This window comes from Chiloscyllium plagiosum, chromosome 11 (genome assembly GCF_004010195.1).
Source record: "Chiloscyllium plagiosum isolate BGI_BamShark_2017 chromosome 11, ASM401019v2, whole genome shotgun sequence".
In the NCBI taxonomy this organism is placed as follows: Eukaryota; Metazoa; Chordata; class Chondrichthyes; order Orectolobiformes; family Hemiscylliidae; genus Chiloscyllium; species Chiloscyllium plagiosum.
This window is the reverse complement of record NC_057720.1, coordinates 25,846,790-25,863,750: the sequence shown is the minus strand read 5'-3', so window position 1 is coordinate 25,863,750 and position 16,961 is coordinate 25,846,790. Positions and strand designations below refer to the sequence as shown.

Genomic DNA, 16,961 nt, shown 5'->3' with positions numbered 1-16,961 from the left:
ACCATCTGTGCTATATCAATTTGAACTTCAAGTGTATGACCCATTAGTTCCTTCTAAAACTGAAATTAATAATTCTTTTTAATTGTATCTTTCAGGATGGCCCAGTTGCTCCACAGCCAGTTAGATCTATTTGAAGTAAAGTCACTGTTTTCTATGTTAACAAAGTACAGAGCCATTTCATAAAGTGCAGGATCCCACAAAGAAATTTCAGGTAAATGATCAGCTCAAAGGCAGTCCATCCCTTTTGTAAATGTTGAGGTGTATTTGGGGTGGCACTGCTGCTTCACTGCACCAGGGACCCGGGTTCGATTCCAGACTCTGGTGACCGTCTGTGTGGAGTTTGCACATTCTCCCTGTGTCTGTGTGGGTTTCCTCCCGGTGCTCCGGTTTCCTCCCATAATCTAAAGACATACTGACTAGGTGAATTAGTCGGGTAAATGTACAGTAATAGGGTGGGGGAATGGGTTAGTGTGGACATGTTGGGCAGAAGGGCCTGTTTCCACACTGTAGCGGTTCTATGCATATCCTTCAATGATTTCCAAGCTAACAATGTTGAAGTTTGTGGTGTTAGAAGTAGGTCACCTGATTTCAATACAGCACGCCCTCTTTAGAGAAGGATGCCAAAATGAGTCCGATAGAAAGCCACACAAAGGGGCTGATGGATCTGAGGAAAATCCTTCAGATTTATCAGCGCTGGAGGCCCTGTCTAAAGGGTGGTGGTCTAGCATATTTGGTCTCATGACTGACTGGCCTGCTATTGCTTTATCACGTCAGGAATATAGAGGGTTGCACACTTTCAGTCTCTGCTTTTGGCTGCACCCTCTGACGCAGAACAGCAGCTTTAGACTGGCCATAAACATTGCCCAAACAAGACCCTAAAGAAGTGGGAATTTCTGCACATGGCCCTAATTTCTGGCCTGGACATACAGAAATCTACCTTTGGTCCTAATTTGCCTTGATAGCATGAGTAAGGTCAACACAAGAGAACAACAGGGGAGGCATGAACCCTTAGTTTTTGCCTCCAGATTAAGATTGTTCCCACCAAGGCAGGCTAATGATGGTATAAAATTGTAAATGATTATAATATGACGATTAATTAGCTTTGGCGATAGCTAGAATGACAAAAGAAATGTATTGTGATCATTCCTTCGGTGGAAGGGTCTGTTTCAATGCTGTACATCTCTATGACATTGTAGTCCAGATACAGACTGATTTTATTTTTTTTCTTTCTGCCTCTTGTTTGCATCCCTGCTTCTTTAACAAATACCACGTGATATTTTCAGAACGTTGGTGAATGATAAGTGGTTTGCAGGCTATTAGAATATCGGATTGAATTAAAATGAGAGCAAGACTGCATTAATCTGAAGCTGACATAATCACCGCTGAAAGCTGCAACATGAGCACTGTCCAGAAAGACCTGTGAAAATATCTCATTACCAGACTTTTTTCACTTAAGTGTCAGCCTCTTCTCAAACGCACATCATGCTGGCTGATACTGCCTCATATACCAATTTTATTTTAAATGTCACTGAGAACAAATGCTCAGAGCCTTGCCCCTGTGACTACAGCGTTCAGCAGTATTGCATTTATCCTCCAATTCAGACACACTACTGAAGGGGTCACACAGCATGTTTCATGAGATTATATTATCGTTGTTGCTTTTAGATACAGGCTTCTTCCTCTCCTTGACATCAGAGGGATCTGCAATGGTATTAAGTTTGAAGTTTATTTGTTTTATGATGAAATGTTCTAGCTGAATCAGACATTGAGCAAGATAGTTTGTGTACAACTCACATCTCCCACTATATGATCTCATTACTCCAAGCTATCCCGGAAATGTATAATAGCTCTGGATAAAATATTAAATTGGGGGAAAAAAGTGAAAAATGATTTTTTAATTTACAACATTCATACAACAATATGAAATCCAAATATCTTATTCAGTATAGCATGTGGGTGTGCCAGCTGATCACTAATCTATATTTATATAACACATGTAGGTGTACAGAATGTGAGAACGATATCATTTTTCACACAACAAAAATATATCGCACATTTAATTGTTTACATAATTTTCTCAATGTTTCATTTTGAACCTTGAATTATTTATAAACAGATCTCTCAGCAGTGATTTGGAATCCAGGAGGTATCGCTCTTTATGTTAAAAGTTCTACATACAGATGAAGCTGCACTGATGGTACAGATACTGGGGGAAAATGACAACTTAGCACCTCAAACCTGCTCAAACTGCAGCATGTAAAATTCTACAATCGTGGATGTTGTGGACACCAATGTAGCCCACCCCACTGGCACATGAGATTTAATTTAAATTGAACGTTTGTTTAAGTTTGGTTCCTGAGTCAAATGCCTACTAGTGGACAAAGGACAACCTATGGCACACTGTCCATCTATTTCTGATTAGCATAACCATGACCTTTTCTCCTTGAAATGAAGAAGCACTGGTTTGCTAAAAGGGCGACGAATTAGCTCTGTCCTTCTGCAATCTTCCTTTTCAATTCGATATCTAATTCCCTCTGAATAATTGCTAATGAATCTGCTTCCAACACCCTGTCAAGTAATGTGGTCACAAATCACTGGGTACAAATTTTCTCTTCATCGCCCTGCTGGATTCGTTGGCCAGTTATAGTCATCTGTGTCCCCTTGGATACAGGCACTACTGCCGGAAGAATGGTTCTCACTCCTATGTTTTCATCAATCCTCATATCAATCGAACACAAATCTCCCACTTCAATGGTTGTGTTCCAAAGATAACAATTCCAGTTACTCTAGTCTCTTTAGTAATTTCCCCGATACTATTCTAGTTCTGCATTGTTTCCAAGACTCTGGTATCTTTCCTAAAGTGCCCAAATTGATCACAACATCTGGCTGTGCTCAAAACCAGTGATTGAGAAATCTTTACCAAACTGCCTTGCTTTTTATTGCCCTTTATTGTTTCATGGGATGTGGGTATCACTGACAAGGCTATCATTTACTGCCTATCCCTAATTGCTTTTGAGAAGGTGGTGAACTACTGGGTTTTAATCAAGTCGTGTTGAAGGAATGGTTTCAAACCAAGATGGTGTGTAGCTTAGATAGGAAGTTGTGGTTGGTGGTGTTCCCCTACATCTACTGCCCTGTGTTTATAGGTGATATTGTGGGTTTGAAAAATGCTGGCAAAAGAGCCTTTTTAAGTTGTAGGTGGTACAGACTGCAGTCGATGGGCACTAATGGTGAACAGAGTGAATATTTAATTGAGTGGGTGGGGTGTGGATCAAACCTTGTCCTCATACCAAGTATCATGAGCACTGTCACAGCTACACCCAGCCAGGCAAGTGGAAAGTATTCCATCAGGTCCTGTCCAGTGCTCTAAAGTTGGTGGATGGGGTGCTGTGGAATCAGGAGAGGAGATGTGTAATAACATCTCTGAAAAGGTTGATCAGAAAATATTGACCTGAAGGAACTCCTGATGAGATATTATGGGGCCTTGAACAACTGCAACCTTTGTACCAGTTAGGACTCCAATCAGTGGAGATATTTCCTTTGATACACACTGATTCAATGTTATTTTTGGTCTCCAATGCCACATTCAGTCAAATGCTGCCTTGATATCAATTAGTTGCGCTCAGCTTGAATTGTTTTTCAATTGGTCTATGTTTACACTAAGTCTGCAATATAATCAGGAACCAGTGGTGCTGGAAGAGCACAGCAATTCAGGCAGCATCCGACGAGCAGCAAAATCGACGTTTCGTGCAAGAGCTCTTGCCTGAAACGTCGATTTTGCTGCTCGTCGGATGCTGCCAGAATTGCTGTGCTCCTCCAGCACCACTGATCCAGAATCTGGTTTGCAGTCATTGTTTTTACTCATAATCAGGAACCAGCTGAGCCTGATGGAATTGAAAGTGAGCATTGTTGAGTAGGTTTTTGTTGTGCTAGTGTCACTTGAGCCTGTTAGCAGCACTTTCCATCAACTTGCTGATGGTTGGGAGTAGGCTGATGGAGCTGTCCTGGCCTTTGGAAACAAGAACTGCCTATGGAAATTTCCACATTATCAGGCAGATGTAACTGCTTGGCTGGAGGTTCTGCTGGCTCTGGAGTACAATTTTTCATTAGTACTGGGATGTTCCCAAGCCCACAACCTTTGCTTTGTTTGGTTCTCTCAGCCATTTCCTGATCAGATGAATTGAATTGTCTTGGTTAGAGATGTACTTCAGCGATGTTGGACATCTCGGGAAGGGCACTTCTGGCTGAAGCCGGTACAAAATTTTTTGCCTTGCTCTTTTGCACATATATGGCAGATACTGCCTCCACTTAAGATGTATATGGCGCATTCTGTTTTGTCTCTCCTCCATTTTCCTTCCAAATAAAAATTAGAGTGTATAATATAACAGAACATATATTGGAGCATGAGTTATCCAGGCAGTGAACAATGTTTTAGGAGTGGGAGTTCATGATTGCCTCATAGAAATCCAATAAATTAGCAATGACTTTGTAGACAGTGAATGTTTACTATCTGGTTTTCAGGAAGACACATGACACCTTCAAAGATAATAGAAATCATGTGAGGTCTATGTCCAGGGGATGAATGGGAATGCATTACAAATGGTTAGTTTGACACGTAACAATGATGCATGGACAGGCATCTGATTGGCAAAAAATTGCAAGAGTGCATGGTTTAACAGTAAGACATTTGTAGTATATAGTTTTTTGTAAATGATAGGAAAGAATTGTATCCAACATTGATAATCTCTGCCTCAACAACTAATCCTGGAGGTGCCTTCCACAGCCTCACAACTCCTTGGAAAAGTTTCTATGAAGAAGTTTCACTTGCTGTTTGTTCTAAATCTCTTTTTAAAAGATTATTTTATTTATGGCCCCTCATTCTTTAACACTACCATTGTAAACATTCCGCTTTTATCCAAACTAGCACATCTTTCCATAACTTATAAACGTTCTATTATATCACCACAAAATCCATATCTTCATAACAAAATCCACAAATTTTCTTCCAGTTTGTGGATTTACACATACTAGGCAGCAAGCTAATGAATCCATTTTGCCTCTCTAGAACCTTAATATCCATCCTTCTGCGTTGAAATCAATACTCCACACAGAATTCTAACTGTGTTCTTATTAAGACTTTGTTGTAGCTCATCATTATCTGTTGACTTTTATGATCATGATCTACACCTCTTGAGATAAATGCAAAATTTTAAGTTTTTTTACAACCTTATCAACCCGAAATGTAGATTTTAATCTATGTACCTGTTCCTCAAAGTCCCTCCCTTCCTTTTACACGCAATTATATTTAATTCTGTTATTTTCTAAAATATATGATCACACACTTAATATCACTGAATTTCTTCCACCACATTGAGCTCAATCTCCCATCTTATCAGCATTCACTTACAGTTTCTTTTTGATCTTCTGAAGAATTCACTATGCCCCCTATCATCTGCAATTGCTAATTCCACCCTTTCGAGGAATTATGGGATACCACAACTTGTTACACTACAGCATGACAAAACTCGCAAGCCTCCATGAACAATCACATACAATGCAAGAGTTGAAGTCACACTGTCGGTGTAATTCTGGAGCACAATATAGTCAGCTATTGAGCTGAGTGAGTATCCAGGCTATTACACTGAAGCTGGGATTTTAAACCAAGCACCATACCACTCCAACAATCTATTTTCTTTATTATCATGTTTACATTTAAGAGTACAGTTATGAGATTCTAATGTAACACAGCAAAACAATTAGACTACAACTCTCAGAATTAATGTAGGCCCCAAATGTTCCTATGTTCTTCCACTATAATGCCCCAAACTTGACTTTCATTGTTTCTTCCAACTGTCACTTCTATTCTTATGAATCAAAACATCTAAGCTTGAATACAAAAGTAGTGACTGAATTTTAAAGTTGAAATTTGAAAAATAAGTTCCAAAAATTTAGGAGACAACATAGCTTCTATTCAAAGTTCTGATTTTATTAAAAACATTATTTAAATTACATTTAAGATTTTTAGCTGTCTAAGTCTGTCATTTTATAAGTAAAAAAATGTAAATTTTGTGAAATATGCTCTTTGCACAACAAATATGTCTGCCAAAATACAGCAGTAAAGGGTAACAATAATAGCAGTAATGGGAACTACCAGCTCTCATAAAAATGCAACAACATGAAATGTCACTAATGGAATAAAATCCTGATGTGCACATATCTGGGATGATGCTTGAATGATGTAACTGTAACTGATCTTGTGTTTACAAAACCATCCAAATCCCTTGAGTATGTTAAAGCCTTGTAGCATTCCTAAATCTCCATTATTCGGTGTGTAACCTTCTCTATCTTTTATTATTCTCACTGTCTCATATTTTCTAGGCTGTTTCATGCATTGTGTGTTAGAGCTAATACATGTGAATTGAGTGGGGATTAACTTTTTCACATGCCCCTACACTTGCTCCTTGGTATGACTATTGTACTAAGTGCACAGACTGATGCTCTTTTCATTTTTGAATTTCTCATTTGGGTAACACAATAGCAAACCTGAAACAACTGCTGTATTCAAAGCTTGATCACAGCGTGGGACTCCTTTGAGGACGGGAAAAAAAACTCTTCAGGGATGTCTTCAAAGTATCACTGAAGAGCTCAAACATCCTGCTGATTCATGGGAGGCCTTGACTTATAACCAACCAAAATGGGGAATGTTTATGAAAAAACACATCAAGAAACTCCATTGGGAACATCTAGAGGGATAGTCAAAGCACAGGAGAGAGTATACAAACCACCAATAACTTACTGGTGAAACCTTCAAGCACCATCTGAGCCACACATGGTCTGTAGATCACGTGTTGGGCTTACCATCACTCCCAGAATCCTTTGTAATGGAGTGGATGCAAGCCACCTTCAATGCTGAGGGACTGGCTGAGAAAGAGCAGAAACACCATTAAGATAAGCACAAATGAGGTCAGCACTTACTGCAATATCTTTTTGCATTCTTAATTTCCCTTGAAAATGTCATTAAAATATTAGGGGGAGCAGAAGAAATTCATAACCAGATTAATTTAATGTCATGGAGATTTCATTGCTTCAACAAGGAAGAGATAATGGCCAGAAGATTCTTTGGAGTTGATCCCACTTTGTTGTAGATGTCACGCTCCTTTTCTTAAAAATATCACCCTGAGACCTGTGTCTCCAGAAACACCTCAACTTGCCTTCAAAGTTTTTCACTAAAGACTGCTGATTTATTTTAAATCTAGGCTACTGCCAACAACCAATTTCATCTCCAAAAGATCGCATATCATTCTACGTGGAAGTAGGGAGGGTTCTCTTTGGATCCTGCCACATGAAAGTCAAACTCCTAGTGTGGAAGTGGATTCTTGCTGAGACCAGATCAGTTTGAGCTCCTTTGGAAGGAAACGGCGAATTTCTTGGGTTCTTAATAAAAAGGCAGCCCAGTCATTTTTCTTTTCTTGCTGCTGGATTGCAATGTCATGAACTTAATGAGGTCCACTGCATAATATAGTTTCACTGGAGGGCTGGATCTCACCAGAAATTGGCTGGGTGTCATTTTGTTGCATATTTCATGGAGGATTTCTGTCTGTAAGCCCTAATGTGTTTTCTCATCCAATGTTCCCAAACTTAACTCAATCATACAGCACACTCCAATGGCACTCAGCTTGCAGTATTTTCCTCATCGTTGGACGTGAAAACATTGGCCACGACCAAGACGCCTAAGATTGCAGGAACTGGGGCGATCTTTAAAATTGAGCTGCGCATTTCGTCCAGTCCACAGCTGCCCAGTATTGTTGGTTTCATTTGTCCTGGATATGCCAAACAGAAGGTCATTGGCATCCTACTTTGGTGACAGGGACTTGGAGGTCCAGAAGTCCATAAAACATTGGACCAGAAGTAAACTATTTGGCCCATCACATCTGCTCCACAATTCATTTGAGATCAAGGCTGATCTGATGACCCACAATTCCACTCACCTGCCTTACCGCCATAACATTTGACCTACTGGATGGATATTACATGCAGTCACTGCCCATGTAGAGTGTCCTGAGATGTTAGTGACTGATGCAGAAGCAGATGCCACACTGGAGTTACCACATTACCACTCTGATTTTCATGGTAGGTATTGTCGTCATCTAGGTTTTATCTGGCAGGTGGGATAATGGGAAATTGAATATCAATGAAGTGAGCAGTCATAACAGTGAGGATGTTAACACAAGCAAACACTCCTCTTTCCACTCAATAGTGAGAATCTCATCTTGGTATTCAACATTCTTATGAAAAAGAGGATCTTTACCTGTTGAAAGCCTTCCTGTTTTCACTGCCAATGTGAAAAGACCACCTTCCCCCCCCACCACTTCATCCCACCCCATCAATGCCCACATCATTCAGAGCCTGGGAAGTTTCCACCTGAGGTTATAAATCTAATGCTACAACCACCGTACCACCAGGATTGAGTGTAAAGTGTGCTGGCTGTCACTGACCGTGCACTCCGGAGCCGGGGCAGTTCCCTCTCCACACCCATGCCTGGACCACATCTCTGGCTCAGTATGATTCTGTGTAACTTGTTGGAGAAGTGATTTTCGTCTGAGTGCTGCGCCTAGTAGTTGGAGTTGGAGGCGGCTGGCCTGGCTAAGTATGGAGATTACACAACCGCCCTGGGTCAGTGTGAACAGGCACTGTCTCTGGGTAAGGGGAGCAGGAGTAGGGTGAGGCCTGCTCCTGTAGTGGACTCATTCACTCACTCACTCATTGTCTCTGGATAAGGGGAGTGGGAGCAGGGGGAGGCCTGCCCTGTGATGGACTGACTCACTCTGTCTCTGAGTAAGGGGAAGCCTGCTCCTATAGTGGCTTCATGGGGAAGGACAGTGGTCTCCCAGCTCTTGGGGGAGGCCAGGATCCGATTGTTTGTTTGACAGGATTGGAGTCAGTCAATCCAAACCCGAGTGACCTACTTCTACTGTCCCTTATGTAACTGGCTAAAAACACAGCAACAAAGCTTGTGTGTATCTGCTCTTATTTAATTACAAACTTAGGGTGAATAGCCAAGGTATTTTCCCCAGTGTGGGGGAGTCCAACATTAGATAGCATAGTTTTAGGGTAATGGGGAAGGATTTAAAAGAGACCAGAGGAAGTGGTGGAGGCTGATACAATTACAACATTTAAAAGGCATCTGAATGGGCATATAAATAGGAAGGGTTTCGAGGGTTGTGGGCCAAGTGCTGGCAACTTCCAGTATCTGCATCATTTTGTTCTCCATATGATTGGGTTAAGGTCCTGTCACCCCCTTCACGGGAGCATTATGAAACAAACTTTGACACCAAGCCACGTAAGGAGCTGTTTGGGCAGATGGGCAAAAGCTTGATCAGGGATAGATTTTAAAGAACATGGTGAAGGAGGAAGTGTTCAGGAAAACATTCCAGAGTGCGGGGCTTAGGCAACTGGAAGAAAATGGGAGTTCTCAGAGCCATAATAACCAGGGTGGGGGAGGTGCGGGGGGAGGGTCTCATTCGTACATCTAGGATCTGAAAAATAAGCTCATAATTTTGATTTCTTATAGTTGTTTTCATTGTTGAATCATGCACTTAACCCAACTGTTTATTCCATTACAATTAAATGCAATGGTTCAACAACTGGAACAGCTACAAGAAATTAAAATTATAAGTTCCACTTTCTGTTCCACACAGTCTCTGAGAGTTAATGATGTTAGCCCATGTTGAAAGATAATTTTGCAGCGTGCATTGTTTTAATTGTTTCTTTTATTGGATGTATTTAATTAATTGATGGTGTAATGACAGCAAAGGAGATTAGCTCAGAATACAATGGGACCTTGATCCAATGGGCTGGGGAGTGGCAGATGGAGTTTAATCTAGATAAGTATTAGGTGCCACATTTTGGTAGAGCAAGTCAGGATAGGACTTTAACACTTAACCGTAGTGCATTGAGTATAGGAATTGGGAGGTCATGTTACAGTTGTATAGGACATTGGTTAGGTCACCTTTGGAATATTGTGTGCGATTCTGGTCTTCCCACTATAGGAAGGATGTGGTGAAACCTGAAAGGGTTCAGAAAAGATTTACAAGGATTTTGCCATGGTTGGAGGATTTGAGCTATAGGGAGAGGCGCAATAGGGCTAATTTCCCCTGAAAATGTTTGAAGGGGTGACCTTACAGAAATTTATAAAATCAGGAGAGGCATAGATAGGGTGAATAGCCAAGGTATTTTCCCCAGTGTGGGGGAGTCCAACATTAGATAGCATAGATTTAGGGTAATGGGGAAGGATTTAAAAGAGACCAGAGGAAGTGGAGGAAACTGATACAATTACAACATTTAAAAGGCATCCGAATGGGCATATAAATAGGAAGGGTTTAGAGGGTTATGGGCCAAGTGCTGGCAAATGGGACTGGACTTATTTAGGGTATCTGGTCAGCATGAACAAGTTGGACTAAAGAAACTGTTTCTGCGCTGTATACCTCTATGACTCTAAAAGGATTTTTCACATGAAATGCGGCTATCCAATTTGCAGCAACATCAATGGTGAAACAGTTCACAAAGTAACTGGTAGGTTATAAAGTGTTTTGTAATTGTTTAGGGACATGATAAGATTCTACTTAACTCTATATCCCAGAGAGTAACTAACAAATCAGCTAGTCCTCCTCTGCTCTTGGCATTGTGAGAAGTGGGCCAGACCTTGAATTTTGTAATGGAAACACTGGTTGCCCACATTATACCAGAATCAGCCATTTAATCTAAAATCCATCATGGCAGACTTACAATGAAATAAAAATGTGCCTCTTGTATGAGTGGAACAAATGCCTCCACTATGTCAGTGGTTGGACCTTTGTTTCTTATAAATAGAAATTCAAACTTAGAGTTCACTATCACTTACTGAACAGGCATGATGTTTACCAAGGTGGCATCACAACCTAATCATTTTCTCATCCACTCATATTTTCCCAGCAGGAGCTGTTGAGAAATGGACAGCAGTAGGAACTCAGCAGTTAGCTGAGTTTCCTATCACAAGCTCAGAAGTCAAACTAGGTCAAAAGGTGTGGTACTGGAAAAGCACAGCCAGTCAGGCAGCATCCGGGGAGCAGGAGAGTAAACGTTTCAAGCATCAGCTCTTCAGCAGGAATCAACCTACCCTGGCCTTGGCTGAAAATGTTTGTTTCTCCTCTAAACAAATATTTCACATTTTAATCATATCCAAAGGATCAAACCGTGTCCATTCGTTTGTTATACAGAAGTTCAGAAGTTGAAATTCTTTCTTAGTACCATATTCTCATTTCTGATTTAATAACTCCTCTCCCCACTTACTCTATCTTTTAAAATTAAAACGTACCAAACCTTTTCCTGTTCTATTCCTTTCAGTTTTCCATTCCTATTATTTCAGTTCCTTGGAATGCTAAACCACTTCCTGTTATTTGGAGTATTTTCGAAATTCCTTCTTTGGATATGGTAAAGCCAGTACAAGGGAACCTCTATTATCCAAAAGACACTGGCAGGGAGTACTTTGTTCGGTTAATCAAATGCCAGATAATTGATGCCAGGTAACATAGTTAGCCACACATTGGGACCTTGTCACCTTGTTTGGATAAATCAAAATTCAGTTAATTGAATGCTGGATAACCGAGGTTCCTCTGTATTCATTGACCATCACTAATTGCCCATGAAAGAACATAGAACAATACAGTGCAGGACAGGCCCATTAGGCCTCAATGTTGTATTGACCTGTGACCTAATCTAAGCCCATCCCTCGACACAATCACAACATCATCCATGTGCTTCTCCAAGGATTGTTTAAATCTCCCTAATGTGGCTGAGTTAACTATATTAGCAGGCAGGGCATTCCACACCCTTGCCACTCTCTGAGTAAAAAACCTGCCTCTAACACCTGTTTTAAATCTATCACTCCTCAATTTATAGCTATGCCCCCTCGTAGAAGCTGACGTCATCATCCTAGGAAAAAAACTGTCACTGTCCACCCTGTCTAATCCTCTCATCATCTTGTATGTCTCTATCAAATCCCATCTTAGCCACCTTCTCTCCAATGAGAACAGACCCAAGTCTCTCAGCCTTTCCTCATAAGACCTTCCCTTCAGACCAGGCAACATCATAGTCATGGAGTCATAGAGTCATAGAGATGTACAGCATGGAAACAGACCCTTCAGTCCAACTCATCCATGCTGACCAGATATCCCAATGTAATGGGAGAAAAACTGGGATATGACGTTTAATTGGTCAACTCTTTCAAGGTCAAGAGAGACGAGATGGGTTGAATAACATCGTGGTAAGTCTCCTCTGCATCTTTTCCAATGCTTCCACAGCCTTCCTGTAATGGGGTGACCAGAGATGCATACAATATTCCAAGTGTGGCCACATTGGCATTTTTTATGGTTGCAGCATGACATTATGGCTCCAGAACTCAGTCCCTCTACCAGTAAAACTTAACACACCATATGGCTTCTTAACAACACTATCAACCTGCGTGGCAACTTTCAGGGATTTACGTACATGGACACCAAGATCCTTCTACCCATCCACACTACCAAGAATCTTTCCATTGGCCCAGTATTCTGTCCTCCTGTTATTCTTACCAAAGTGAATCACCTCACATTTATCTGCGTTAAAAAAAACCTGCCTCTAACACCTGTTTTAAATCTATCACTCCTCAATTTATAGCTATGCCCCCTCGTAGAAGCTGACGTCATCATCCTAGGAAAAAAAACTCTCTCACTGTCCACCCTGTCTAATCCTCTCATCACCTTGTATGTCTCTATCAAATCCCATCTTAGCCACCTTCTCTCCAATGAGAATAGACCCAAGTCTCTCAGCCTTTCTTCATAAGACCTTCCCTCCAGACCAGGCAACATCATAGTCATGGAGTCATAGAGATGTACAGCATGGAAACAGACCTTTCAGTCCAACTTATCCATGCTGACCAGATATCCCAATCTAATGGGAGAAAAACTGGGATATGACGTTTAATTGGTCAACTCTTTCAAGGTCAAGAGAGACGAGATGGGTTGAATAACATCGTGGTAAGTCTCCTCTGCATCTTTTCCAATGCTTCCACAGCCTTCCTGTAATGGGGTGACCAGAGATGCATACAATATTCCAAGTGTGGCCACATTGGCATTTTTTATGGTTGCAGCATGACATTATGGCTCCAGAACTCAGTCCCTCTACCAGTAAAACTTAACACACCATATGGCTTCTTAACAACACTATCAACCTGCGTGGCAACTTTCAGGGATTTACGTACATGGACACCAAGATCCTTCTACCCATCCACACTACCAAGAATCTTTCCATTGGCCCAGTATTCTGTCCTCCTGTTATTCTTACCAAAGTGAATCACCTCACATTTATCTGCGTTGAACTCCATTTGCCACCTCTCAGCCCAAATCTGCAGTTTACCCAAGTCCCCCTGCAATCTGCAACATTCTTCCACACTGTCCACTACTCCACCAACTTTAGTGTCATCTGCAAATTTATTGGCCCATCCAAATATGCCTGCGTCCAAGTCATTTATAAAAATGACAAACAGCAGTGGTCCCAAAACAGATTCTTGTGGTACACCACTAGTAACTGGACTCCAGGATGAATATTTTTCATCAAGCACCACTCGCTGCCCTCTTACAGAAAGCCAGATTCTTATCCAAACTGCTAAATCACCCTCAACCCTATGCCTCTGCAATTTCTTCAATAGCCTACCATGTGGAACCTTATCATGCTGAAGTCCATGTACATCACATCAACAGCCCTACCCTCATCCATTTGCTTGGTCACCTTCTCAAAAAACTGAGGTTTGTGAGACATGACCTGCCCTTGATAAAACCATGTTGACTATCTGCAATCAAATTGTTACTTGCTAGATGATTATAAATCCTATCTCTTATAATCCTTTCCAAAATCTTTCCTACAACAGATGTAAGGCTCACTGGTCTATAATTACCTGGGTCATCTTTACTGCCCTTCTTGAACAAAAGCACAACATTTGCAATCCTCCAGTCCTCTGGTACCAAACCTGTAGACAATGACGACTCAAATATCAAGGCCAAAGGCTCCAACATCTCTTTCCTAGCTTCCCAGAAAATCCTTGGATAAATCCCATCTGGGAGGAGAAAGTGAGGACTGCAGATGCTGGAGATCAGAGCTGCTGGACACACTTTCCTAATTCTAGAAGAAGGGCTTATGCCCGAAACGTCGATTCTCCTGTTCCTTGGATGCTGCCTGACCTGCTGCGCTTTTCCAGCAACACATTTTCAGCTCTAAATCCCATCTGGCCCAGGGGACTTGTCTACTTTCACTCCTTCTAGAATTGGTAACACCTCTTCCTTACTAACCTCGATCCTTTCTAGTCTAATATCCCACATCTCATTCTTCTCCTCTACAATATTCTCCTTTTCCTGAGTGAAAACAGGTAAGAAATATTTGTTCAGCAACTCTCTGATCTCCATAGAATCCACACATGACTTCCCAATTCTGTCTTTGACTGCCCTAGTTATCCTTTTATTCCTCACATACCTGTAGAAAGCTTTAGGGTTCTCCTTTATTCTATTTGCTAAAGACTGCTCATGTCCTCTCCTTGCTCTTCTCTCTTTAAATCCTTCCTAGCTAATCTGTAACTCTCTATCGTCTCAACATCACATAAGCCTCCTCCTTCTGCTTCATAAGAGATGCAATTTCTTTAGTAAACCACTGGTTCCCTTAACTTATCACTTCCTCCTTGCCTGACAGGACATACCTATCAAGGACACGCAATATGGTTCCTTAAACCAGGTCCGCATTTCGATTGTCCCCCATCCCCTACATTTTGCTACCCTGTTCTATGCATCCTAAGTCTTGCCTAATCCCATTATAATTGCCTTTTCCCCATATATAACTCTTGCCCTGTGGCATGTACCTATCCCTTTCCATAGTTAAACTAAACATAAGCGAATTATGGTCACACTCTCCAAAGTGCTCAATTACCACTAAATCAACACCTGGCCTGGTTCATTACCCAGCACCAGAAAGGACTGAAATGGGTCTGTGCTGCTGTCATGAGACCCAGTATTTTTGGCAAGTAATGAGTTGGAATGGTGGTATGTTTTCAAGTCTGTTCCTGTGCATTCTATCAATGGCTTACTAATCAGATTTGGTGGTAAAACTAATGGGGAGGCTAAGAGTGCTCATCATTATTCATGCTGAAATCCAATATAAAGGTATAACCTGCACATGTGCAGTTAAATGTAGAAATTCGGAAGTTACTATGTTATATCAGCATCTTGCTGTCAAACTCCCTGTTCAAAACAAAGAATGTGATGAGGTACCTGTACATATCTCAGAGATACTAAACCCACTGAAGCAGTTAGACGTATTCATTTCTGTCTCTAAGTACACTTAAAATGGCACAATAAGTCTTAGTGAATGTCACCGTAACCTCTCTGGCACTAAAAGCTAACTTTTAAAATTGTGGAGTTGCAATCTGTCAGATGTAAATTACTGTTGGAGAGTTTTAAATCACTTAAAAACTAAATACAGCTCCATTTGGACTCCATATTTCCATTTATTTTATCTCTATCTCATCTATCTTTCCGCTCTTAATTCCCAAGTTTTATCGGTGATTTAACGTTTAATTCAATTGACAACTGACATTTCCTCATTCAGAATGTGTGGGTTTAATTTTAAATCCCTAAACCAGGTGAGTTTAGGTGAAATGTTACATTTTAAAGGTTTTACAGCCAGCCCTCTCGAACCAACAGCTGGATTTAACAGTGGAGTTACAGAGCCATACAATAAGTCTGATTCCAGAATGCAGGTCTGTCCCTGAAATATTTTAAAGGAGGTTGGTAGCCTCATATTTAATCATCTAAAATGTTTAACCCTAGCTGGCCTGGTTTGTCAGGCCTCAGAACCTTTGCTATTCAAGAGAGGTGAGGAAAGCTTTAAGGAGGATGTTAAGTGCATTTATAACAGCCTGTGGGCCAGAAGGAGCAGGAATGTTTTACTTTGCTCCTCTAAAGTTTAACTTCTCCCTTAGTTTCACACTCACCCTCCCCACCAAGCTTTCCCCATCCCCAACCAGCCCAGCCCTATCCAAAGACTCTTTCTACACCTGAGGATCAGTACTCCACCTGACACAGTGGCAGAGATCTGAACCCCCTCCTAGGATTGGAAACCTGGGATCATGGATCAGAATCACACACCCATCCCCAAACTTCCACTAATAGCTGTAGTCTCCTTAACTATGGCTCCATCCTACTCGACAGCATTCCCTGCCAGGCTTCTCTAATGAAATGTAGGATAACGTTATGTGAAAGGTGCACACTGTAAAGTCAAAATTCCACAATATCACAGAATATCAGAGTCCCAAGACCAATACTCCCTTCTCTCAAAGCTTGGAGACAGTAAGGACTGCAGATGCTGGAAGTCAAAGTCAAATAGATGTGAGGCTGGACAAACAGAGGTCAGACAGCATCCGAGGAGCAGGACAGTCAATGTTTCAGGCTGAACGCATTCCTCAGGACTGGAGAAGAGAGCCCAGAAGTAAAGGGAGGGAGGAGGATGGGGCTGGGGTTGGGGGAAGGGTAGGGAGTGATTGTGAGAAAGCTTCCCTGCTGTCAACATAATCCAATTCTAATGCTCTAACCGCCGTCTGCTTTCTCTCCTTGCAGGAAAAGAGAGCAAAAAATCATTGGGGAGAGGCAGAGACTTGAAGGAGGTGCCCATGCCAGGTCAAGTCAGGGAGGTGAGGGGGTGGAATGATTTTGAAGCTGGTGAAGTCAATATTGATTCTGGATCAGTGGTGCTGGAAGAGCACAGCAATTCAGGCAGCATCCGACGAGTGGCAAAATCGACATTTCGGGCAAAAGCCCTTCATCAGGAATAAAGGCAGAGCCTGAAGCATGGAGAGATAAGCTAGAGGAGAGTGGGGGTGGGGAGAAAGTAGCATAGAGTACAAT

General features: G+C 41.4%; 1 long non-coding RNA gene across 2 annotated transcripts in view; it reads left to right on the top strand.

Annotated features, from left to right (window-relative positions):
* LOC122554238 overlaps nucleotides 1-16,961 on the top strand; it is a 91,325-nt gene that overhangs the window by 54,405 nt on the left and 19,959 nt on the right. For both annotated transcript variants that reach the window (XR_006312948.1, XR_006312947.1), the window contains exon 2: nucleotides 96-211. This is a non-coding gene — a long non-coding RNA (uncharacterized LOC122554238). The remainder of the gene's footprint in view (nucleotides 1-95; nucleotides 212-16,961) is intronic.